A 24,088-nucleotide genomic window follows, 5' to 3' on the forward strand; every position below is an offset into this window, starting at 1 on the left:
CTGGGCGAGTTGGCCGCGCAGCTGTGAGCTTACAACCGGGAGAGAGTGTGCTATAGCACATCCGTATTTTCGGTTATTATGGTTCCTTCGTCAGGGTGTGAGAGGCGAACTTGGCTTCGTGAAAGCATTGATGTGGCGTATTAGCGACACTCGTTTCACTGCTTCCGCGATCCATTTCATAGCATCGAGCAGAGACAGACATTTCCTGGACGAATGCTATCTCGGCTATCTTAGATCTATTGAAAAGTGTTACAAAGGAAATGTACATACTTTTCCGTTATAGTAGCAAAATTGCCTTCCGTTTCAGGCACGTTCCGTTAAATACAGGTAAATTTCACGGGACCAAGAAATTGTTTGATATGGACAGTTTTACGGTTCACAAAGGTTCCGCTAAAGGCAGGTTTTACTGTATAAACACACAAAACATTAAAACACATTCTATCATAGTGAAAGTGGTACCTGCCTGAAGGCTCAAGTGAGGACAATTTGTACCGTATGTGGCGACCACCGTTCTTCCTAATCGCCGAACTAACTATCTTCCTTTTGAGGGGCGTTCTAAAGATCATTCTTGTAAGATCTGCGAAGTTAGCGGACCTTCCGACCTTCCGAGGCCTTCTTCCTACCACTCTTCAAATTTCGTGGCAGAGCTGGGAAACAAACCCGGACCGGCAGTTAATCACACTAACCACTACACCACAGATCATCATCATCATCTGTTTATCCTCCAGGGTCGGCTTTTTCCCTCGGACTCAGCGAGGGATCCCACCTCTACCGCCTCAAGGGCAGGATCTCGCCCAGGCGGCTTCACCTGCTATGCTGAACAGGGGCCTTGTTGAAGGATGGGAAGATTGGAAGGGATAGGCAAGAAAGAGGGAAGGAAGCGGCCGTGGCCGTAAGTTAGGTACCATCCCGGCATTCGCCTGGAGGAGAAGTGGGAAACCACGGAAAACCACTTCTAGGACGCTGAGGTGGGAATCGAACCCCCCTCTACTCAGTTGACCTCCCGAGGCTGAGTGGACCCTGTTCCAGCCCTCGTACCACTTTTCAAATTTCGTGGCAGAGCCGGGAATCGAACCCGAGCCTCCGGGGGCGGCAGCTAATCACACTAACCACTACACCACAGAGGCGAACTCTTATTTTCATTCTTTCTAATCTTCCTTGACTTCTTGTATCGACCTACACTCAAATGTAGCCTACTCGAATATCTGTTTTGGCAATCTGATTAATAGGCTATTGGCTTTACGTCCCACTAATTCTTTTAAGATCGAAGACGCCGAGGTGCCGGAATGTTGACATGCAGGACTTCTTTTACGTGCCGGTAAAGGTGCCGACACGGGGCTGTCGTTTTTAATCACCTTCAAGTACCACAGGACTGAGCCAGGGTCAAACCTGCCAAGTTGGCCAGTGCCTCAACCGTCTGAGCCACTCAACCCGTCTCTGATGATGATGATGATGATGATGATGATGATGATGATGATGATGAAGCCACTCAACCCGTCTCTGATGATGATGATGATGATGATGATGATGAAGCCACTCAACCCGTCTCTGATGATGATGATGATGATGATGATGATTATTATTATTATTATTATTATTATTATTATTATTATTATTATTATTATTATTATTATTATTATTATTATTATTATTGTCGTCATCTTGATAAAATGAGAAACAGACCTTTACATCTAACATTTCTGCGCTTGGCTTGTCCCATTGTGTATCCTTGCCCGTAGTACCATTTATTCACTGTAGATCTCAGATTCTTTCGTTGAAGTTCCGTGTTTGGTTTACGCGGGACACCAACTTCTCATCTGATGGAAAAACATCAAATTTATTTTATCCATAAGTACAGTATTATGTTTTCCGTAATGAAAAGTTCTACCTGCAAATTGGAACCTTTGTTCCTTCGTTACTCTATCGTGGAAGTGCTCTGTACGAATAGTGTCTGGGCAAGTCCGAATTCGACTTCCCTGCTTATAATGTTTGAACCGATTGTAACACATGTGGCTCTGTGCAGCGAGCGACTACTTGAAATGCGGAAACAGCGCAGTGGCTAGCGCGTTGAACTACCAAAGCGAACTTCGTGGGTTCAAATCCCATGAGGTTCGCATAATTTATTGAGAATACGCTCTCGAGGGATGTCATAAGAAAGCCTGATTCTGAGTGGCCATAGGAATCAGACACTGCTTATGAACGAACGAGAGGGCGAGAGGTACCCTTATTCTAAAATATCCTTACTTGATACTTGTTCACATACGAATGCATCCAACGTGGGTCGCGGCGGCCCGGCGTGCCTAAATGAGATGACGGGACCGAATGTCCTACGTCGTGATGGCAGGGTGCAAGTGACGGTGTCAGGTAGGGGTATTTTGCACTTTTTTTTGACTTACATATACTGTATATTGTAGCCCTGACCTTTAAAAGTAGGAAAGAAGACAAACTGGGGCAAACACTCGTTAGTGCAAAATGGTGATTGATTATTACTACTTTTCTACCCGTGTGAGTGAACAAAGGGTTGTGCACGCATTGAAAGCCACATCAAACTCGTTGGTGATGTGTGAGCAAATGGGGCGATAGTGGTGAAAAATATTCGCTAAACGAAGAATGGGCCTTTTTGACGAAAGCCGAGTTCAAGAGCACTTTTGTCGAACTGATGCTTAATGTCTAGACCAATGCGAGAGCAGTATTTTGGGCGCATGGGCCGAAGTTGATTGAATTGGTGTAGCGTTAGGCCAAAGGCCTCAACATTGGTGGAATTTATATGGATAACTAGAGAAAAGATAGATTTATCTATTACCGAGCGAGTTGGCAGTGCGGTTACGGGCGCGTGGCTGTTGGCGTGCATTCGGGAGATAGTGGGTTCGAACACCACTGTCGGAAGCCCTGAAGCTGGTTTTCCGTGGTTTCCTATTTTCACACCAGGCAAATAGTGGGGCTGTACCTTAATTAAGGTCACGGTCGCTTCCTTCCAACTCCTAGGCCTTTCCTATCCCATCGTCTTTCTAGCTTTCAGCTTTTGTCTCCTTTTGTAAATATTATAATTATGGTTCGGGAAATACAATACAACACACAACATATCAACGGAATAAAATGAACTGTAAACTTAAATGATAAAAATGTCAAATTAATACATCCGTGCAACAAAATAAACATTCGCGGTCAAGAGATTTCATTTGTCGAACGTAAAACTATTTGGTGGATCCATCTCTTGAATAAAATTAGAAGTAATTCTTTAAGTTACTGTCGCGGTCATAAACACGGTATATTGCCAGCATGATTGTTCTCGCCATCAGCGGTGTTTGTGGGGTGGGAAGGGCTGGATATTATATATATTAAAAATGGCTACAAAATGGTAAGGTTCTTAGAAAATATATTCAGTATGTCTGTTGGTTTTCTGAATGTTTATTGTCTCTGCTAAAGAGACTGACGAATGCGCGCGCGGCAAGCGGGTGAATCTAAGGTTGCCAGCTTTCCAAACTAAAAATACCAGAGATTTTGGAAGTGATGGCCAAAATAGTCCCATCGTGGCATTATCGACATGTTTTACCTTTAGGAGGCCGTTATTTACAACTGTACGCAAAAGAATTTAAAATAAATATCATAGCACTAGGCCTATTAATACTCACCGCTTGCTTTGTATTCCCCGAGAAACATTGGCTACAACTCGGTACCAGCACCTTATCCCGACTCTCGCCACTTACCGAGTGGTGCGCATTCGACACCTTGTCAAATTTAGAAGCAGCTAAAAATGAGTGTTTCCAGAAACGTTTACATATTGAAACTCCTTTTACGAAACAGGTTGAACATTCATTCATCTATTCATATTTACCATTTTGTTTGAGCCTGGCGACACGAAGAAATCAAAGATGATACTGAAATGTTAGCATAAATAAATAGAACGTTATGAAACACGAGAGAAAACATTAACAAATACGTGAAAAGCCTTGAAATACGGGAGACCTGGCAACCCTAGGTGCCTCAGTGACTATGACCTTGGCAGAAAAAAGAAAGGAAAAAATGCTATCTTTCCTCACCTGTTGATGGCATCATCCCACACCCAGACGCGCAAGTCGCCCGTGAGAGCCAAATACGACCTGACCAGGCCGGGCCATACAATGAATGTCAACCCTCCTCCAGCGGGTCGGCTATGAAGCGAGATTTTACGCCAGCCTCATCAAAGGAGTTAATCAAATGAAATTAATGGTGTGATATGTTATAATAGAAGCGGATGGAATGGAACCAGCACCAAGGAATCTGCTCAAGGTTTAACGTCGCCATCAACAGCGTCATATGCCGTCACTCCATATGAGCACTGCGGGGAGGAATCCAGGCTTTTGACACGCAATGTAGTGATTAGCAATTGTATACCACCACCTCCTCTACCCTGCTGCCCAACATTCTGATGGTGAAAATGTTTTCGACCAACGGGACTCGAACCTGCTGACCTCTGTGTCGGACAACAAATACTGTAAATGTGAGTTCGATTTCGACGTAATTGTCGATTTTACCAAGTCAGTTCTTTTTTTATTTATTTCTATTTTGCAAGCGTACGAATAACATCGAGTCCGACTCGTTGGCTGAATGGTCAGCGTACTGGCCTTCGGTTCAGAGGGTCTCGGGTTCGATTCCCGGCCGGGTCGGGGATATATATATTTTTTGCTAGTTGTTTTACGTCGCACCGACACGGATAGGTCTTATGGCGACGATGGGACAGGAAAGGGCTAGGAGTAGGAAGGAAGCGGCCGTGGCCTTAATTAAGGTACAGCCCCAGCATTTGCCTGGTGTGAAAATGGGAAACCACGGAAAACCATTTTCAGGGCTGCCGACAGTGGGGTTCGAACCTACTATCTCCCGAATACTGGATACTGGCCGCACTTAAGCGACTGCAGCTATTGAGCTCGGTGGTCGGGGATTTTAATCGCTTCTCATTAATTCTTCTGGCTCAGGACCAGGCGTATGGTCCGTCCCAACACTCTCCTCGTCGCATTCAGACAACGCACCACACCATATAGGGTTGGCGTCAGGAAGGGCATCCAGCCGTAAAACAACAACGCACCACACCCTATAGGGTTGGCGTCGTGAAGGGCATCCGGCCGTAAAACATGACCAAATCCACATGTGCGACTCAATTCGCACCGGCGACCCCACAGGTGTCGGAAAAGCGGTAGTTGAAGCAGACGAAGAAGCGTATGAATAACATCGTCGATATATGTATCGCACTTGGTAAGCTGTCCTTCAGAAGGCCTAGTGTCGGATCCCCTCTGCTTAGTGTTCATTAACACTGCTACTTAGAAGAAGTTTGGTGGAAAGCGGTGCAGGTTCCTCAGGGATTGCTGTAGATTAGGCAGTTTTTTCACTTCATTTAGCAGGGGTCTCTTCTAATTTTAGGTGCCGTTAATTTTATTACTACAACTATTAATATACAAGCCCCAGGAATATCACTGGATCAAACCCCTTTATTCGTCTGAGCTGTAGCTATTATACTCTCTTTCTCTCTTTGCCTGTATTAGCCGGGGCTGTTACAATACTACTACTACTACTTCTTCTTCTAAATCGGTTTACCCTCCAGGTTCGGTTTTTCCGTCGGACTCAGCGAGGGATCCCACCTCTACCGCCTCAAGGGTAGTGTCCTGAAGCTTCAGACTCTGGGCCGGGGGATACAACTGGAGAGAATGACCAGTAACTCTCCCAGGAGTGCCTCACCTACTATGCTGAACAGGGGCCATGTGGAGGGATGGGAAGATTGGAAGGGACAGGCAAAGAAGAGGGGAGGAAGTGGCCGTGGCATTTGTCTGGAAGAGAAGTGGGAAACCACGGAAAACCACTTCGAGGATGGCTGAGGTGGGAATCGAACCCACCTCTATTGAACCCACATCTACTCAGTTGATCTCCCGAGGCTGAGTGGACCCCGTTCCAGCCCTCGTACCACTTTTCAAATTTCGTGGCAGAGCCGGGAATCGAATTTTACCTTTTCTGATTTTTTGGTCATCCAGAAGTATATATTTTAATTCTCCCAGGATTCGGAATAGTTTCACATATTATTAGTCATGAACGTGGGGAAAAGGAAGCCTCTGGAACCTTGGGTACAATTTATGCAATAATGGCAATTGGTCTTCTAGGGTTTGTTGTATGGGCTCGCCACAATAACAAAACAATAATCACCACCACCAGCTCGCACGCTTCTGGGGACTGCTTTTGAGGCTGTAGTGGTGGAATATCTCGGATTACGGATTAAATAATAATAAACAAAAAGTTATACGTCGATTTCATGACAACATGGTTCGATTGTTTGGAATTTAAATCAGATCAAAATCAAAATCTCTTTATTTGCAACTGACGTGTCTACCTCGGTGGCAAATGGTACACTAAAATACAATATTGTCAAGCACTAAATTTTAAATTAACAAGAGAAGAAGAAAATGTTCCTAGAATACAATATTATACAATTTACGCTAACAATTTTTATCTATTAAACACACAGCACATACTTAATAAATTTATATTGTTTACAAAATTTTACTTATATTATCTCCTGTACTTACAAACATAGTCAACTCATATACAGTATGTGAAATTACTTCTTAAATACTATACAACTGGTATAAGATTAAAATTTACATTGCATTTATTTACTTTTTTTTTTTTTTTTTTTTTTTTTTTTTTTACCCATTTTGGAACCTAAGTAGCATAACGACCTGCTGCGTCTTAACCAGAGCCCCTTTTGCCACCACTTTTCAGAGTTCCTGAAGGGCCTTCACAGCTACCGTAGCGGTCCCAGGGCCCTCGAAGTCCCCACTGTACTTCACCCCTACAGGCAGTCCCCTACTTCGGCTGTCCAAACTCCATAGACCAGGGGATGGAATTAATTTATTCACACACATTTTTTATTTACAATAACCTGCACTGGTCGAATGCCCTCTAACATTTAATTTATTTTCTCTGTTGCTGTTTATTCTCTTCTTGAATATCTGTACAGATTTTGGAAAAGGATCAAACACCACCCCTGGTAAACTGTTCCACTTCATGCCCTTCCCAATGAATGAAAATTTACCCCAATCGCTTCTGCTGAAATTCCTTTTAATTTTATACTTGTGGTCAGTTCTGCCGATATAATTATTTTCCAATGACATAATGATATTGTTTTATATTTTTATAAATATAAATATTCTGCTGTATTAGCTTTCTCGTTAAAGAATTAACAAGGGAACAATTTTCCCAAGACTTACACTTCGGAACTGACTGCTATGCCGAGCGGAGAAATGCATAGCCCGCCCTCTTGTAGCGCTACGCTGAACTGATGCCGGTTGTACGTAAGTACCAGCTCTTGGCCTTTCCCAGCGCCTAGCTACTTTGGCCGAGTGGTCTAGGTGTTGGTTATACGACTGGGAGGGGAGAACTTCTGAGGTTCGAGTCTCCAGATTTCCGTGTCGGATATAGCGGCCATGTATCCTTCATGGAAATCGCCGTTGTATAACCTTCTTCATCGGCCTGTGTGAATGTGTGTGAATGTGTGTGTGAAAAAACCTCTGGGCGGTGAACCCGGGGATTACCTTTCCCTTTCCCCCTTTCACCCTGGGTTCACCCTCAGAGGTTTCTCTCGAAGGAGAGTTTTGCAAAAAAATAACATAAAATAAAATAAATACATAAATAAATGAGAAAGAACGTTCAGTCGTAATATATTGTCTACATATTTTGTCTACACATTTTTACCTTTTTTCCATTTTTCCAGTTTTGCAAAAAAATAACATAAAATAAAATAAATGAGAAAGAACGTTCAGTCGTAATATATTGTCTACATATTTTGTCTACACATTTTTACCTTTTTTCCATTTTAAAGAAATCACTTAAACGGTATTTTAAATAAAGATCTCTGCACAGGGTTATGACGGTGTTTAGGGGTTGTAGTAAGGATGTAAAGGAGAGGTAAAACCCCAACTACTAGAGTATGGTTCCCTCACCAGGATTACTTGATTCGTGAACTGGAAAAATCCAAAGAAAAGCAGCTTGATTTGTTCTGGGTGATTTTCCGACAAAAAAGAGTAGCATTACAAAAATGTTGCAAAGTTTGGGCTGGGAAGACTTGGAGACGAGCTGCTCGACTAAGTGGTATGTTCCGAGCTGTCAGTGGAGAGGTGGCGTGGAATGACATCGGCAGACGAATAAGTTCGAGCGCTGTCTTAAAGTAGGAAAGGTCACAATACGAAGATAAAGTTGGAATTCAAGGGGACAAATTGAGGCAAGTATTCGTTTTTAGGAAGCGGAGTTAGGAATTGGAATAACTTACCAAGGGAGATGCTCAACAAATTGAAGCAAGTATTCGTTTTTAGGAAGCGGAGTTAGGAATTGGAATAACTTACCAAGGGAGATGCTCAACAAATTTTCTAACTCTTTGCAATCATTTAAGAAAAGCCTAGGAAAACAACTGATAGGAATCTGCCACCTGGGCGACTGCGCTAAATGCACATGAGTAGTGACTGATTGATTGATTCACCCCTCCTATGTGACGGACTAGTCCAATCATTCCTCCAATAAAGATGCAGAATGATATCCAAGGCTCTATTTTGGACAAAATCTGTCTGACGTGCAACATTTAGCGAGCCCCCTATTGTAGAAGGCTGTGTTAGCTGAGAGTCATTAGAGATCGAGTTTCAGAGTATGAGTACCAAAACCTCGAGAACATTTAGGATATATTTTCTTGGTCATTTTAGAACATTTCTGAAGGGTTCAAAATTATTAGTGCCTTATACGCATACAAATCCTTACAGCGATCTGGCTTAAAATGAACATTTTTGCACACGGTAGCTGAGGCATTACTACTGAATACAGACTGTTATGTTCGGTCTGCAAGCCTCTAACCGCCACCTCGTTTAGTTCTATACCTCTTATCGTTAAATCGTTAGAAACTGAGTCTAACCTCTACTTCTCTTACCCTCCATGACAGAGTCCATTATTCTCCGCCATTCGCCTTACATGACCCCCTTACGTTCCAACAAAGTAAGGAATGCCACCGCCCCAATTAATATTACAACACCTAATATTATTATTAACACTTCTACTATCAATACTATTTGTAATATTCTTACATTTCTTTATTCTAAATACAATGCACTTTATTGGGAAAATATTTTAAAATATATTTTTCATCTTAAAACAATATTTCAGATATCTGCTCCTTTCGTACTAAAACATCTTACAGCTATAAAGATAGAAACCGACCTGGCTTACGCCGGTCTGAAATCAGAACATGTAAGGATTTAAAAGTCGAACAGACTTATTAATTAAACTTCTACAACTAATCATATTCCTTAATCCAACATCGAGGTCGCAATCCTTTTTTTGTCGATAAGAACTCTAAAAAATACTACGCTGTTATCCCTAGGGTAACTTTATATTGCAATCGCTAATAACGGATCAGCCATTCATAAATCAATGTTCCAATTATAAAGAGTAATTTTTATCTTCATGTCACCCCAGCAAAAAACGACAATGCAATTAATATATATAATAAGAGTTTTGTCTGTACATTGCTCAGAATTTCTGTATCAGGCGTGTCCACAGTAACAAGGAAACGTTCCGTAATTTCTGTCTGTCTGTATAAAATGTATGTACACGCATCACGAGAAAACGGCCGAAGAAAGTTTAATGAAAATCGGTATGCAAAGTCGGGGTAATAAGTCGCTATAATCTAGGCCATAAATAATTGTATTCACGCTAAGAAAAATGGTAGTTGAGGGAAAGGCCTAAAATATCGATAAATACTACATAACTAAAGTCATATAGTATTAAATTTCCGATCACTTATATATTGTTATCGCACCGGCTATGCAGAGATATTCATCAGTTAGGATTTTCGTTACTAAGTCCATATCAGCAGGGGCTTCCTGGCCGAGGCGGTAAAGGCGTGCTCGGTTCGCCCGGAAGGGTTCGAATCCCCGTCAGGAAGTCGTAAAATTGAAGAAACGAGATTTCCACTTCTGGAGGTGCATATGGCCCTGAGGTTCACTCAGCCTACACCAAAAGTAAGTACCAGGTTAATTCCTGAGAGCAAAGGCGGCCGGGCGTAGAGCTAACCACTCTACCCCATCACGTGCCGAGGTTAACAATGGTGGAAGCCTTTACCTTCCACTCCTGTACGGAGGTGACTTTGCTTTTAAGTCCATATCAGCGTCGAGTCACGAGAAAAGGGTAAACAGGATTTAATGAAAATCGCTAAGGAACTGCAGTCTACGGTCGTCTACGCTATAAATAATTTTATAAGATGCCCTAATATCACAGAGTGGAAAGAAAACTAAATGTGAAGGCCTGGAATATAGAAAGCTCATAAAGTTGTCAACAATAACATTACATGGACCATTGTTTGTTGTGATGTGCTTTGTGTCTCCTGGTGCCGAGTTTTATTTTTAAATACACAGGTAAGTCTTATGGTGACGATGGAATAGGAAAGGGCTAGGAGTGTGAAGAAAGCGGCCTTGGCCTTAATTAAGGTACAGCCCCAGAATTTGCCTGGTGTGAAAATGGGAAAACACGGAATACCATCTTCAGGGCTGCCGACAGCGGGGTTCGAATCCACTATCTCCCGGAAGCAAGCTCACAGCTGCGCGCCCCTAACCACACGACCAATTCGCCCGATCGTGCCGAGTGTAACAGCCTGCCTGAATATTGGCAGGAAATAACTGGGGAGTTAGATAACTTTCTTCTTTAGCATGCCATTCCTATGGTTCGTAGATTTTCTGATACTGGTACGTAACACATTGGTTCATCATAGAATTCGAGCTATACAATCCCTTCTCTGAAGCACTGACTGGAATGAGCAGTGTGCATATTTAACGGAATACTGGCAGAAGAGTGTTCACGGCTGTCTGCGGCCTGGTCATTCCAGCTCTGGAACTTTGGAGCGAAGCACGGGTACAACACCAGCTAGTACTGTCTATAAAATAACAAGTCCTGACTCCTGACTGACTGATTCATCATCGCCGTGCCAAAACTACTGGACATAAAGAAATTTTGGGGATACATTTATATTAGGGTGTAGGTGTTCACTAAGGGAGGATTTCAGGATATTCCGTCGCTAATGGGGTGAAAAGGGGGTGGGGGTGAAATGGTTAAATGAGTATATGTATATCTCAAAAACTAACAAAGTTTACAGACTTAAAAATTGGTATTTGGAATCTCCTTTAAAAATGAAGAAAGGCGTATTCTTTTGTTTTTGGAAAATCCCCTGAAGTGGGTGAAGAAGAGGTGAAAAAGTAGTTGAAAACCTTTACTGAGGATACTAATTGTATCTCAAAAACTGAAGATGTTACAAACATGAAATTTGGTATTTGGAATATCCTTTAAAAGTGAAGAAACGAGTATTCCCTTGTTTTTGAAAAAAAAAAAAAACAATTCATGGGGAATGAACAGGAGTGACAAAGGGAGTGAATTAGAAAAATACTATATCTACAGTATATATCGGAAACATAACACGTTGACGTGAAAGTTGTTATTTGGAATATCCTTTAAAAGTAAAGAAACATGTATGTTTTGTTTTTGGAAAACCCAGTTAAGGTGGAGCAAGGGTAAAAAGGACTGAAAAAGACTGAAAAGGGGTTGAATTCTTTTTTTTATAAGGATACAAATATCTCAAAAACTGAAAAGGTTGCAGGCGTGAAAATTGGTATTTTGAATCTCTTTTAAAAATAAAGAAACACTCCTTCTTTTGTTTCCGGAAAATCCACTGAAGGGGGAGAAAAGAATTGAAAAAGCGGGCGATTTTTTAAAATGAGTACCGGTATATCTCCAGTATATGTTACAGACGCGTAATTTTGTATTTGGAAAGTTCTTTAAAAATACAGGAACATGTATTTATTTGTTTCCAGAAAAGGCACTTAACGGGTGAGGGGAAGTGTAAAATGAGTTGAATTATTTTTTATGAGGATACTTATATCTCAAAATCTGAAGATGTTACAAACATGAAAATTGGTAATTGGAATCTCCTTGAAAAATAAACAAACATGTATTTTTTTGTTTCCGAAAAATCCGCTTGGATGGTGGGGGAACGACTGATAAAGGGGTTGAATTCGTTTTATGCGGATACTTATATCTCAAAAAGTGAAGATGTTACAGACGTGGAAATAGGTGTTTCAAATCTCCTTTAAAAGTAAACTATTTTTTTTCCCGACTTGAGAGAAGACGTCTCTCGTATGTACAGTTCTATGTCGCATTGTCATATCAGCCCCAAAAGGCACCACAAACGTGGTTTACAAAGAGTTCCTGGCTGTATGATTATTATTATTATTATTTATTTATTTATTTATTTATTTATTTATTTATTTATTTATTTATTTATTTATTTATTTATTTATTTATTTGTTCATGTAAAGATATCAGTAGGGACGATTAGGGACAAGAAGTGGGAGCACGGGGGCAAAAAAATGTATAAAGAGCAAAACATACGCAGGTCTAGGGGATATAGCGAGGGGAGGGGAGTAGACATCAACATTAAGGAAAATAGCCATAAAATGGCAATTTTTTGATGCTCTCTGAGCGAATTTCGATAGGGACATAAATATTGACTGTCGACCAACTTCTGTGCGGCAAGGCTGGTCTATACAGTAAAACTTGCACCTAAGGAACAATACTTATGCATGTGTTACAAGTGACATGTAGCCGCGATCAACGAGCGTATTTCCTATAAGTATTTTTCTTAATGATTAAATAAACTAAAGGAAAGGTGGCAGGGTTTGAATTGTTAAGTAATTCTTAGTTTCAGGCGGATAAATGTAATTTTTCTCCAGAAAGTGCGAGGCAACTGACACCCGCTACTGCTCGCCATAACTTAACCCCGGCGCGCAAAGTGCTAAAGCTGACGTAACCCAAACCTTTTCTCGTGTATCTGTTGACATCGGGCAGAAGGTTACACAGAACAGATTGAAAAATGAAAATCCACGCACTGTTTCCAGTGATTCGGCCAGGTCACGAATGGAATGAGACCCTCACCTCACGGCGACGATAACAATTGTGCCAAAGCCTGTCGCATTCCGCTGGGGCAGTGATTAATGACTGACAGATGAAATGAAATTATATTGGAGTGTGTCGCTAGAATGAAAGTTGATAGGGAAAACCGGAGTACCTACCTTGATAAAAACCTGTCCCGTCTCCACTTTGTCCAGCACAAATCTCACATGGGATTTGAGCCACGGAACCCAGCAGAGAGAGGCCACAGAGGCACCACACCGAACAGATTACAGATTACTTCATAGGTCTACTTCCTCAAGTAAATTCATTTCAGTGTTTCTTACATCACGGGAGAATGGATAAACACAATTTCTCGAAACAAGGACAGATGGATTGTACGCTGGGCTATATGTTATTTCATTGGTGTAGCAATATTAAGAGCAACAGAATATAATTTCCGATCTTTTGTTTGCTATGGCGTTTAGTGCCGGGAGTGTCCGACGACAAGTTTGGCTCGCCAGGTGCAGGTCTTTTATTTTTTATTTGATTCCCGTAGGCGACCTACGCGTTGTGATGATACACCCAGCCCCCGTGCCAGCGAAATTAACCAATCGAGGTTGAAATTCCCGACCCTGCCGGGAATCGAACCCGGGACCCCTGTGACCAAAGGCCAGCACGCTAACCATTTAGCCATGGAGCCGGACTCTATGAGGAATAATAAAGAAGAAACGTTACATTTTTGGCAAGTTCCCAAATACGTCTGATCTAAACCATGTTCGGTACGTAACGAAAGTTGTAGAGATTAGAGGCACGCGGCTGTGAGCTCGCATCCGGGAGATAATGGATTCGAATCCCACTGTCGGCAGCCCTGAACATGATTTTCCGTGGTTTCTCATTTTCACACCAGGCAAATGCTGGGGCTGTACCTTAATTAAGGCCACGCGCGCTTCCTTCCAACTCCTAGGCCTTTCCTATCCCATCGTCGCCATAAGACCTATCTGTGTCGGTGCGACGTAAAGCCCGTAGCAAAACAAAAGAGTCGTAGAACATATTTTATATCTGATAGAGATAACGGAGTTCTCCACACATTTAGACTTTTATTTCCTAATCCATCCCTTATTCATTCGTCATGCTAATGAGATTAACTGGCAATGGTGGTGCTTGTTATTATTGTTTTCATAATCGTGTGGTCACCAGCACCAAGTGATTAGGGTTCCAACAAGTGTCGTACAGACATGATACTGTATAGTGTACGAAATGTAAAGAATTTCACCTTATTTTCTTGACACACCATAAGCCCAAAAGCGTATTCAGTATCATGTCTATAAGTACGGGCCGTGAAAGCATCAATGGCAACAATATCCTCGTCTTGTTTGTTAGTTATGACGGTATCAGTAACAGGTAATCCATCTAGTTGTAAGAAAACCTAAAAAAATAGACACGTGTTGCTCACTGATCATATTACTGTATATAAGCCCATAGTAACGCATATTAAAGGAAACAGTCTTTTCGTATCAGCTTTAATTAGTGCCGAACCTTCATAGTCTTTCGTTAAAACATATAGGGCCTTCCCTACACACTTGATCGCGCTTGCACAGTGCAGGGATCTCACAGTCTTGATTGTTTTTGACATGGATTGTCTTATGGCTGGGGGTCATCCGAAAATTTGTGTGACGTGACGTGACAAAATGTTGACGGAAGTGACGTCACATTAGTCGTTAACGTAGGCGTTGGGTCGCCAAAGATGCTACGGCTGTTGTTATCAATCTTTGAGTTTCATTTTGAAACACATTCACGATCATTAGTTTTTCCGTTTAATGCGCTCTCCCCGTCATTTAAGCTTGCTCTTCGTGTTATCGACGAGTCGGCGTTATTTGCGACAATGTACTCATTCAGTTCCATTTGGTTAATCCACGAAACAGATGATGTTGTTTTCTTCAACAAGATCTTCCTTCTATCAAAGTTGTTTACGTACGTTAGAGAGTCTGGATAAATAAGTGTGAAATTTGCCACATTCAGATACCGGTACGACGCTAATACGCTGCTTCGCGTAGCCTGCCACACTTTAATGATTTGTCCTCCAGTTTATGGTGGACCGTAGGATTTTATGATGGGGTAATGTTAGTTTCACTAACATAATAACGCAAGGTTTTCCCAAACGGAGGCAGGACCATAGTCAGTCGAACAGGAGAGTGCCTTATTAATATATTACGGTTGCAGTAGGCTGTTCATTGAACTGTCGACAAATTTCTCTGTTACGGTACGTGTTAATAAAACAGCCAAGGTTACGGAGTGTTGTAAGAAGAAACGAAGAAGTAGCCAAGTACAACGGTAAAAAAATCTACTCCAGGCTTCTTCATGTTCAGTTGTTATTTTAAGACATGTTCAGTGTAGAGTTGATATGTTGAATTTATTATAGCCACGTAAACCAAGTCATGCCATGCTCGAGTGAGGTTACCGGTAGTGGTTGAGAATATACCCGTACGTTTCAAGACTGCCAAGACTGCAACAGTAAGTCAGTTCTCTAAACCCTTGTTGTTTTCACTTTTGGTTGTCGTAATAATAGACGATTAATGTGGTAGCTGTCTATCAGCACAGAAACACGCAATAGTGATTACATCCCTCCGTATAGAGTTGGCGTCAGGAAGGGCATCCGGCTGTAAAACAAGAGACAAATCCACAGGTGTGGGAAAAGCGGTACCTAGCAGAAGAAGAATGTGGTAGTTGTCTCCAGGCCGCAGTTTACAGCCAACATACAATTATCTAATAATATCGGCAGTTGTCTGCAAGTCGTGTACAGTCAACGAACAGGTGAAGCCTCTTTCGTACTTCTAACGTAGCTGGAGAATACGTCAGATAGAAATAGGCCGCATGTTGGACGAAGACTTGAATGCCACAACAGGGTTTTTTTTTTAAAATCTCCTTTGCGTCGCTTCGCTACACAAAAGGTTAGAGCTGCGCATTGTGAGTGCAGTAGCTACCATTGTTCCGAAGTTCTGGGATTCAAATTTTGGCAAAGACAAATCATGCTGTGCAGTTCATTCTCAGGTTGAAATACTGGGAAGAATCCACGAGAAATATCCAGCGTTCCGTGACGCATTTTTGTCACGATATTTTTGGGTACGTACCGTACAGAGGATTAGACGAGCTATATACCGCTAGATCTGACTGTACAGCACACATATACCGTAGGTTTACTACGGTGCATAGGTTAGAGGAGTTGCTTATTAGTCCGGTGGTACCCTTGATGGTGCTCCATTATGCCGCCAGTCTAAATTCACCGGCTCGTCAGAGAACTCCCGCGGGGCAAAACTCCGACACTTCGGCATCTCCGAAAACCGTAAAAGTATATAGTTCGTGTGGTATGAAACTGGTAGCATTATTATTATTATTATTATTATTATTATTATTATTATTATTACCAAATACAGTAGACAATACACGACACTTACGGATTTCGCCTTGCTAAAATGGGAGACTATTCGACTTGACCTGAACAAATCGCGCTAAATTCAAATATCAATGGAAATGTATATACGGAAATGGATAAATAAATTACGTCTAGAAAGAAAGTGGTATTGAGATATTAACTTCGAAGTTGCTAAAGCAATTCTGGATAAATGAATGAAGAATTATTTAAAAGGTTATTATTCAAAGACTGAAATTAGACATATAAACAAGGTGTGAAATGGACTGCTGTGAAATGGCTTGATCTTCCATTTATGCATTACTTTTTTTAGCTTTAGCATACCTGCCTGAACTCTTACGGTTGGATTTGTCTTTTTTCCTCATTTAAAAACATTGTATCATCACATTAAGACATTTGTCAATAAAAATATCGGCACATTCCTTACACATATGATGCAATGAATTAACATTTAATAGCTGGACAATTTTCCTCTTAACATGAAGCCTACTAACAGAAAGAAAATCTATAAAATCTCGGCTTTAATCTGAGAAGAGGGATAAAAGAAAGAAAAGTTTGAAAATGTTGTCGATAGTGATGCTTTGAGGAATATTTACGTACAATTAGAGTAAAAATGTAACATACCCTTGGCTGTATAGTCGAGGATTTTTACAGTCGCTGGCCTGGAAATGATCTGAACAGATCTTATAATTCTTATACAAGCGTAACGTCCCTTCTTTCTTGTACACTTTATCCAAATCGCTTCTGTGACATTTCAAATCCCACACATCACACCTACAACAACACATCGGTATTGAAGGTTAACTGCTGCACTATACAATAAAATATGCGTATTATATTTTAAGCCCATTAAAACATGGGTCGAGCAGGTCAGAAGATTATGAAGTACTATAAAAATCTCTGTCACTGGAAAAATATATATGCAGACACAATATTACTTACATGTTCTTGTCACGAGGGAACCTGAAGAACGACCGCGCATTTTTCTCTACTTCGTAATTACTGCAGCCAAACATAGCACATACCTTTCCCCTCATGTTGAGAGGAGATATCAAGGAATGACACACGCTACTATTTAATTATGCCAACTCACTGAAAACGCATAAATAACACCAAAAACTTCACACAAAAATACATGTGCTCTTATGACAGAATCAGTACCGTTCAGGTCTATCCGCTAGAGTGAGCTCCAATAGCTGTCCCTCGATATCTCGCTCAGTGTCGTGTATTGTCTCTACTGTATTTGTTATTACCCTTGATGTTATTTTATATGAGTAGGCTATATGCCAGCACCAGGTTTCAGCCTCTTCACCTCTAAGAGTAGAACAAGACGATTTCATTTATGAGTCTTGCATATTAACATTACATCACTGACCTGCAGCTGAATCCTGCTACTAACACCACACCTACCTTGCACAGTTTTTAAATACAGACCTGTAGCTCACTGAGGGGTTAAGGAGACATATTATTTAATTTGTTTATGCATGCAGACATTATCTGCCTTTAGGTTAATATTTAAATTATCATAACTGTATTATGAAAATGAGAGATACATCTTAACTTTACGACAGTGTGATTTTGAAAAGTTCAAGAACTTACTCACCATGTATTTGCCCTTCCTTTCTTTCCTTTGCTTGAATGTTCATTTATTTCAATAAGCAGTGAGAGAGAGAGAGAGAGAGAGAGAGAGAGAGAGAGATTTTAATGCATTTTCAGCTTGAAGGCTGTTTGTATTGTCAAACTTACTGTGTTAGGAAATGCAAGGAAATCTACTAGGACACTAATGAGTCAAACTGCGTCAACAGAAATTGATGGGCTCTCACGTCATTCATCCCAATGTTACTTGCTGTTGTAAGATGGCAGTATATATAGATCATCCATGTCTCTTGTCCCCACACTGTCTTCTCATTCTGTGTCACACTACCTTTCTATTCATGACTTGATTTATAACTTGTTTGTTTCTATTTCCCCGTATCCATACATCATTTTCATATCCAGACATGATCTGCAGACCCAATTGTTGTACCTAAAAGGCTTAACTGATTCTAACATTTTCACTACATTCCTTTCTTGAACTGGTTATTAATGTAGATCCTTTCTTCTTTGCAGGTGAGTTCTGGTGCTGTACCTGTTGTCTGTAAGTTAACAAGTAGATGTTCACATGTTTACTGTAAAGCCCAGCTGTGTTTAAGGATATGTTTAATGTTGTTAACAGCTTTTTCCATGATCAAGCAAAGATATTTGTTGTTTTTCAAGACATTTTTGAACTAAATTGTGCATGGACTCTAGTACGAAGACCTTTTCTATATTGAAACTGAATTTCACTGATGTTTTTCTGTATTTTTATCCATAATTGAGAATGCAGAATTCATAAAAACACTTTCAGAGTATGACTCGTTAGACGTACTGGGCTGTAACACTACATCGCTTAGAATTTGATTTCTTTGGCAGGCTGATGAAGGGAGATTTCAGCCGTATGACACTTTGACCTCTGATTTAAAACTCGTGCTTACCCATGTTGCTAAAGGCTTCATCAATAAACTTTTTTTTTTTTGCTAATTGCTTTACGTCGCACCGACATAGATAGGTCTTATGGCAACGATGGGACAGGGAAGGGCTAGGAGTGGGAAGGAAGTGGCCGTGGCCTTAGTTAAGGTACAGCCCCAGCATTTGCCTGGTGTGAAAATGGGAAATCACGGAAAACCATTTTCAGAGCTGCCGACAGTGGGGTTCGAATACTGGATACTGGCCGCACTTAAGCGACTACAGCTATCGAGCTCGGTCATCAATAAACTGACTGAAGCTTTGTATTGCTGAATGTTGAAGATCCCATGGAGATAAGTCTGTCCATCCGGGAAATTGTGTGAAGTCTCGCAGATCGTAGCCTGTTTTGATCACATCTTCTAACTGGACAAATAAAGTCTACAACTGAAACGGGGATGTGGATCAAGATGATTATCTCGTGATGCAACCCCTGACAATGGTTTGACATCTACAGTATGCAACTCTGATACAGGGAACACAAAATAGGAAAAATGAGTGCATGATGGTCGCCATCTTTCTATGAGGAGATACACGTCACTAGAATATAATATAGAATATGCACAACCTCTATATCTGAAACTGCAACATTTTCAGTGGGTAAACAAGCAACTTCAAAGAGAAAATTTAAAGAAATCAAAGAAAGTGAAAATATTTTTGCGTCATAATCTTGGATTTAGTGCTGTTATCGAAATTTTAACTTTGTTGTTCCCAATTTGGTCACAGTGTTCAAGATTGTTTCACTTGTCATAATACAGTGAAATCACTATACAATGATTACCGATACGACAATAATCACCTATATAACAATAAAATATTCTGATCCCATCATTAATTCCATTAATTGAGTATAAAATTCATCTTGATTTAATAATACTCTCATTAAAGATAGATCTCTCTATTAATGCTTTTTCAGACCCCACTGACATGCTTTTTCCCCGATACCACAATAATACTAAGTGTGAAAGAGCAACATGTTTTCATGACTGTCGTTTAAAGAGCAGAAATCTGAATGAACCACCGTTATTGCTGGCAGGAGCTATTGCATCTTGTAAATCACACTCTAATTTTATTTAGAGTTTTGGTTGTGCAACAGAGAATAATTTGGTGACTTTTGATGCAATAAGAGCTTTGTGTGTTTCCTTCTGTGTAAAGAATATGAAACAGACTATCATTCCAGGGATCATTAATGAACAAGGGGAGTGTATATGTGAGGACTTACAGAAGGCAGCAGTATATAAAGGTACCGTTAGTTGGATATAAGCAGTGTTCTCCCCAGAAATTTTCGTCAGCTGGGTGGCAGGAATGAGTAACCAAGTGGGGAATACTATGTAAAAAGTGAATATGATAAAATTTCAATTTATACTGCTAAGGGCATTAATAATAATATCAGACAGGTAAACATATAACTGCAAAATTGAACTATTTTAGTGTTATTATCACTAACAAGACACAACAGAGTATTTTGAACTTCCCATGTTCTACTGTTCGTTCATAATCACATAACACCGGGGCTTACCACTTGGTTGCTGTGGAGTGCCATACGGGTTTGAGACGTCCCACGCAACCGAGACTGCTCACGCACGACACTACGTGACAGCCAAGCTAAACATTGAAACTCCGGTGTAATTATGCTGACAATAATGAAGATTTATCATTTAAATAAACGGTTTTACAGTATTTACATTTTTATTTGGAACACCCAATGCCTCAGATATGTATTAATATTATGTAACTAGGCCTAGCACATATCGGCTGGGCAGTCTGTAAAAATGGCTGGGTGGTGCACCCATTAAAAACATCTTAGGGAGAACACTGTTTTAAGGATAACGTTCCACTAGAGGAGGTGACTAATATTGGCAAATTACTGAAATTTGCCTGATAATAAGGATATTTACAAAAACATACCAAAGTTGAAAGGTAGAAAAGCAGCTGGGAGATGGTTTGCATGAAGGAGTGGTACCAAATGAATGGAGACTTGCAATAATAGCCTCAGTGTACAATGTAAAGGATGATAAAACATAAAATGGATAATTACAGGCCAGTCAGCTTGACATGTTGTTTCTACTGTAAGCTCTGGGAAAGCTTTCTTTGTGATTATATTGAGACACATTTGCAAAATTACTAAAGGGTTATTCCAGCGAGACTCGAGTTGTAAGATTCCAGCAAGATATAGCAGATATCTGATTCAGGAGGTAAATGGACTGTATTGCTATTGACCTACCCAAGGCTTTTGATTGGGCAGATCATGGGACATTACCAACAAAAATTAGGGATATTAGACTAGATAAAAGAGTGGTTGAATGGGTGGCTGCATTTCTAGATCGGATAGAATAGGGCTAGGAGTGGGAAGGAAGTGGCCATGGCCTTAATTAAAATACAGTCCCAGCATTTGCTTGGTGTGAAAATGGGAAACTACGGAAAACCATCTTCAGGGTTGCCAACAGTGGAGTTCGAACCCGCAGCTGCGCGACCCTAACTGCACGGCCAACACGCTCGGTCCTTTATGTTTTCTTATATATAAATTATATGAGTACAGAACTCTAAATCACAGATAAGGATATTTGCAGATGATGTTGTACAGTAGGCTATATAGAATAATAAATGAGTTGCAGGATTGTGAGCGAATGCCAGGGCAGTGATCTTGCTAGAAATGTTCATCATCGGGTGGCAGGAATGAGAAGCCGGGTGGGGAATTCTGCTTAAAAAGTGAAATCTCAATTTATCCCATTCAGCACATTAACAATAATATCAGACAGGTAAACATTAACTGCAAAATTGAACTATTTTAGTGTTATCATCATGAAGAAAAGACATAAGAATATTTTGAACTAGTGTTCTACTGCTTGTGGCTTATTACTCGGTTGCTGTGGAGTGCAATAGGGCTTTGTAACGTCATGCGGAATTGAGTGCTCCAATGCAATTCCACCCTAATCCACAAGCCGATCGCGCATACTACTATGCGATAGTCAGGCTAAACATTTAAACTCCGAGGTAATTGATGCAGTGTTGCTGACAATAATGAAAATTATTAAATAAACAGTTTTACAGATTTACGTTTTAATTTGGAACACCCAACAACTCAAATATGTATTAATATTATATAACTAGCGTATGTCTAGCTGGGCGGTCTGTCAACCTAGGGAGAACACTGTAGGGGGCCTAGATAATGGTGTGATGGTAAACGGGATGAAAAGTCAGGTTGTAAATTTCACCAAGTCCTCTTTCTAGAGTAAGTCAAAAGTAAGTTCCCCTGTTTTATTACTCTGAGCTCGCTACTTATATCGGTAGTGGTGATTATGGTTTTAGAAGGAAATACATCTTGGTAAACATCCTCTATTAACAAACAAAATGTAAAAAAAAGAATTTACCTTCAATGAAAATGAAGGCTGGTAGGGGGCGACAAAAAAAAGTGTACAAAGCTGAAATGGACAAAAGGGGATGCAAGTGCTTGAAGAGTCCACTCTCCAGCAGTATTCTCGTCACCAGTTAGTAGGACTTGGGGCGTTTCATTCCACCTATACTTTGAAGTTACACAAGTGACAGTTGCCATAGGAGTGCGAGTGTCAACATTCACAACGTGATTGGACTTCCGCAAACAAACTTACACGGAAAAAAAAAAAAAAAAAAAAGAGGCTCGAGCTAGTTGCTTTCTGTCATACGGAGCTTAACTGTAGGCCCTTGTTCTATTCCAACAGTATTAGGCTTGCGAGGCTTGAGGAGTCCTTCATTGGCCAGACCCCTTCCATTTCTTCCTGTGATTAGCGTTGCCTTGTTGTACTTCACCACCACCACTTTCTAGCTACAAGGGAGCAGGGCACTCATTTTATGCTATGGTAAATACACTGAGTGGCCAAACGTCATGGTAAGGCACTGAACGTGATATTAATAACGAGTTGCTCCTCCGCGAGCCCTCAAAACTGCAGCAATATGGCAAGTCTTCGACTCTATAAGATGTTGGAATCGTTCTGGAGGGATCTGGGCCCGCGCACCTTGCACTGCTACGCACAATTGGTCTTGTGTGGTTGGTGCGGGGTTCATGGAGCGTACACCAGCATCAACAGAATCCCATAAATGCTATATTGGTTAAGATCGGGGAATCTGGAGGGCCAATCCATGGTTGTAACTTTACTGGAGTGCTCCTCCAACCATCTGCGTGCCACTACAGAGGGGTGACATGGTGCACTGTCTTGTTGCAACGTGGCATCTCCATCAGTGTACTGTAGGGCCAGAAAGGGATGCAAATGATCTGAAAGAATGCCTGCATAACGTGCACCTGCCAGCGTTCCATGCAGCCGGACAATGGGGCCTAATTGCGACCATAAGAACATCGCCCAGACCAGAACTGAGTCACCTCCCGCCTGGGCACAACCTTGTTGACACGCAGGATCCATAGCTTCATGGGGCATACGACACACTCTCACGCATCCATCAGCTCAATACAACTGGAACCGGGATTCATCAGACCATACCACACGCCGCCACTTTTCTATGGTCCATTGCCAATGTTCGCGGGCCCATGCACGTCGTTGAGCTCTGCATCGAGGTGTCAGCAAAGGGACACGAGGTGGTCGTTGGCTGGTGAAGCGGTGCAGTTGCCTCCTTACAGTCCTGGTAAAAATGTATTCTTGATTCCCAACATTCAACTGACTCACAGTAGCCCGTTGAGCGCTCAGTATGGTTCTGTGGACGCGACGTGATGTCCATTCGTTAATCACCTGTGGTCTTTCCGTGTGGCGGTTCATGCGGGTGGTAACATTCTCTCTGCAATATTGAAGATCCACTCTTGACACTGTTGACCTCGGAAACCCGAATTTATGTTTAATCTCCACAATGTTATGACCCATGCGCTGTGCGCCGATGATCATCCCACGTTCAAAATCGGTTGGCTCGCGACATGTTGCCATCTTCACAATGTGACAGACTGCTCAGCTATGCCGCAGCTAGCTGCAACGCTCGGGGGTCATACACAGCACATTTTCTAATGGGACACCCCTTCCCGTGAATTTTGGCCACTCAGTGTATATGGAAAACTAAAAGAATGATAGTGAAATAAAGCAGCGTTCTTAACCTTAACCTGCTCACCTACCAAACATTTTTACTTACCATCCGAATTTAAAACCCTTCCAGTTACTGGAGAAACAAGCTGCTGTTCTTAACGAGGGTATGACCTAAAGA

General features: G+C 41.2%; 1 protein-coding gene across 6 annotated transcripts in view; it reads left to right on the plus strand.

Moving 5' to 3' along the window:
- LOC136885533 (phospholipid-transporting ATPase IF) overlaps positions 1-24,088 on the plus strand; it is a 266,970-nt gene that overhangs the window by 119,930 nt on the left and 122,952 nt on the right. The window lies entirely within an intron of this gene.

Source organism: Anabrus simplex, chromosome 14, assembly GCF_040414725.1.
Source record: "Anabrus simplex isolate iqAnaSimp1 chromosome 14, ASM4041472v1, whole genome shotgun sequence".
NCBI classification, from domain to species: Eukaryota; Metazoa; Arthropoda; class Insecta; order Orthoptera; family Tettigoniidae; genus Anabrus; species Anabrus simplex.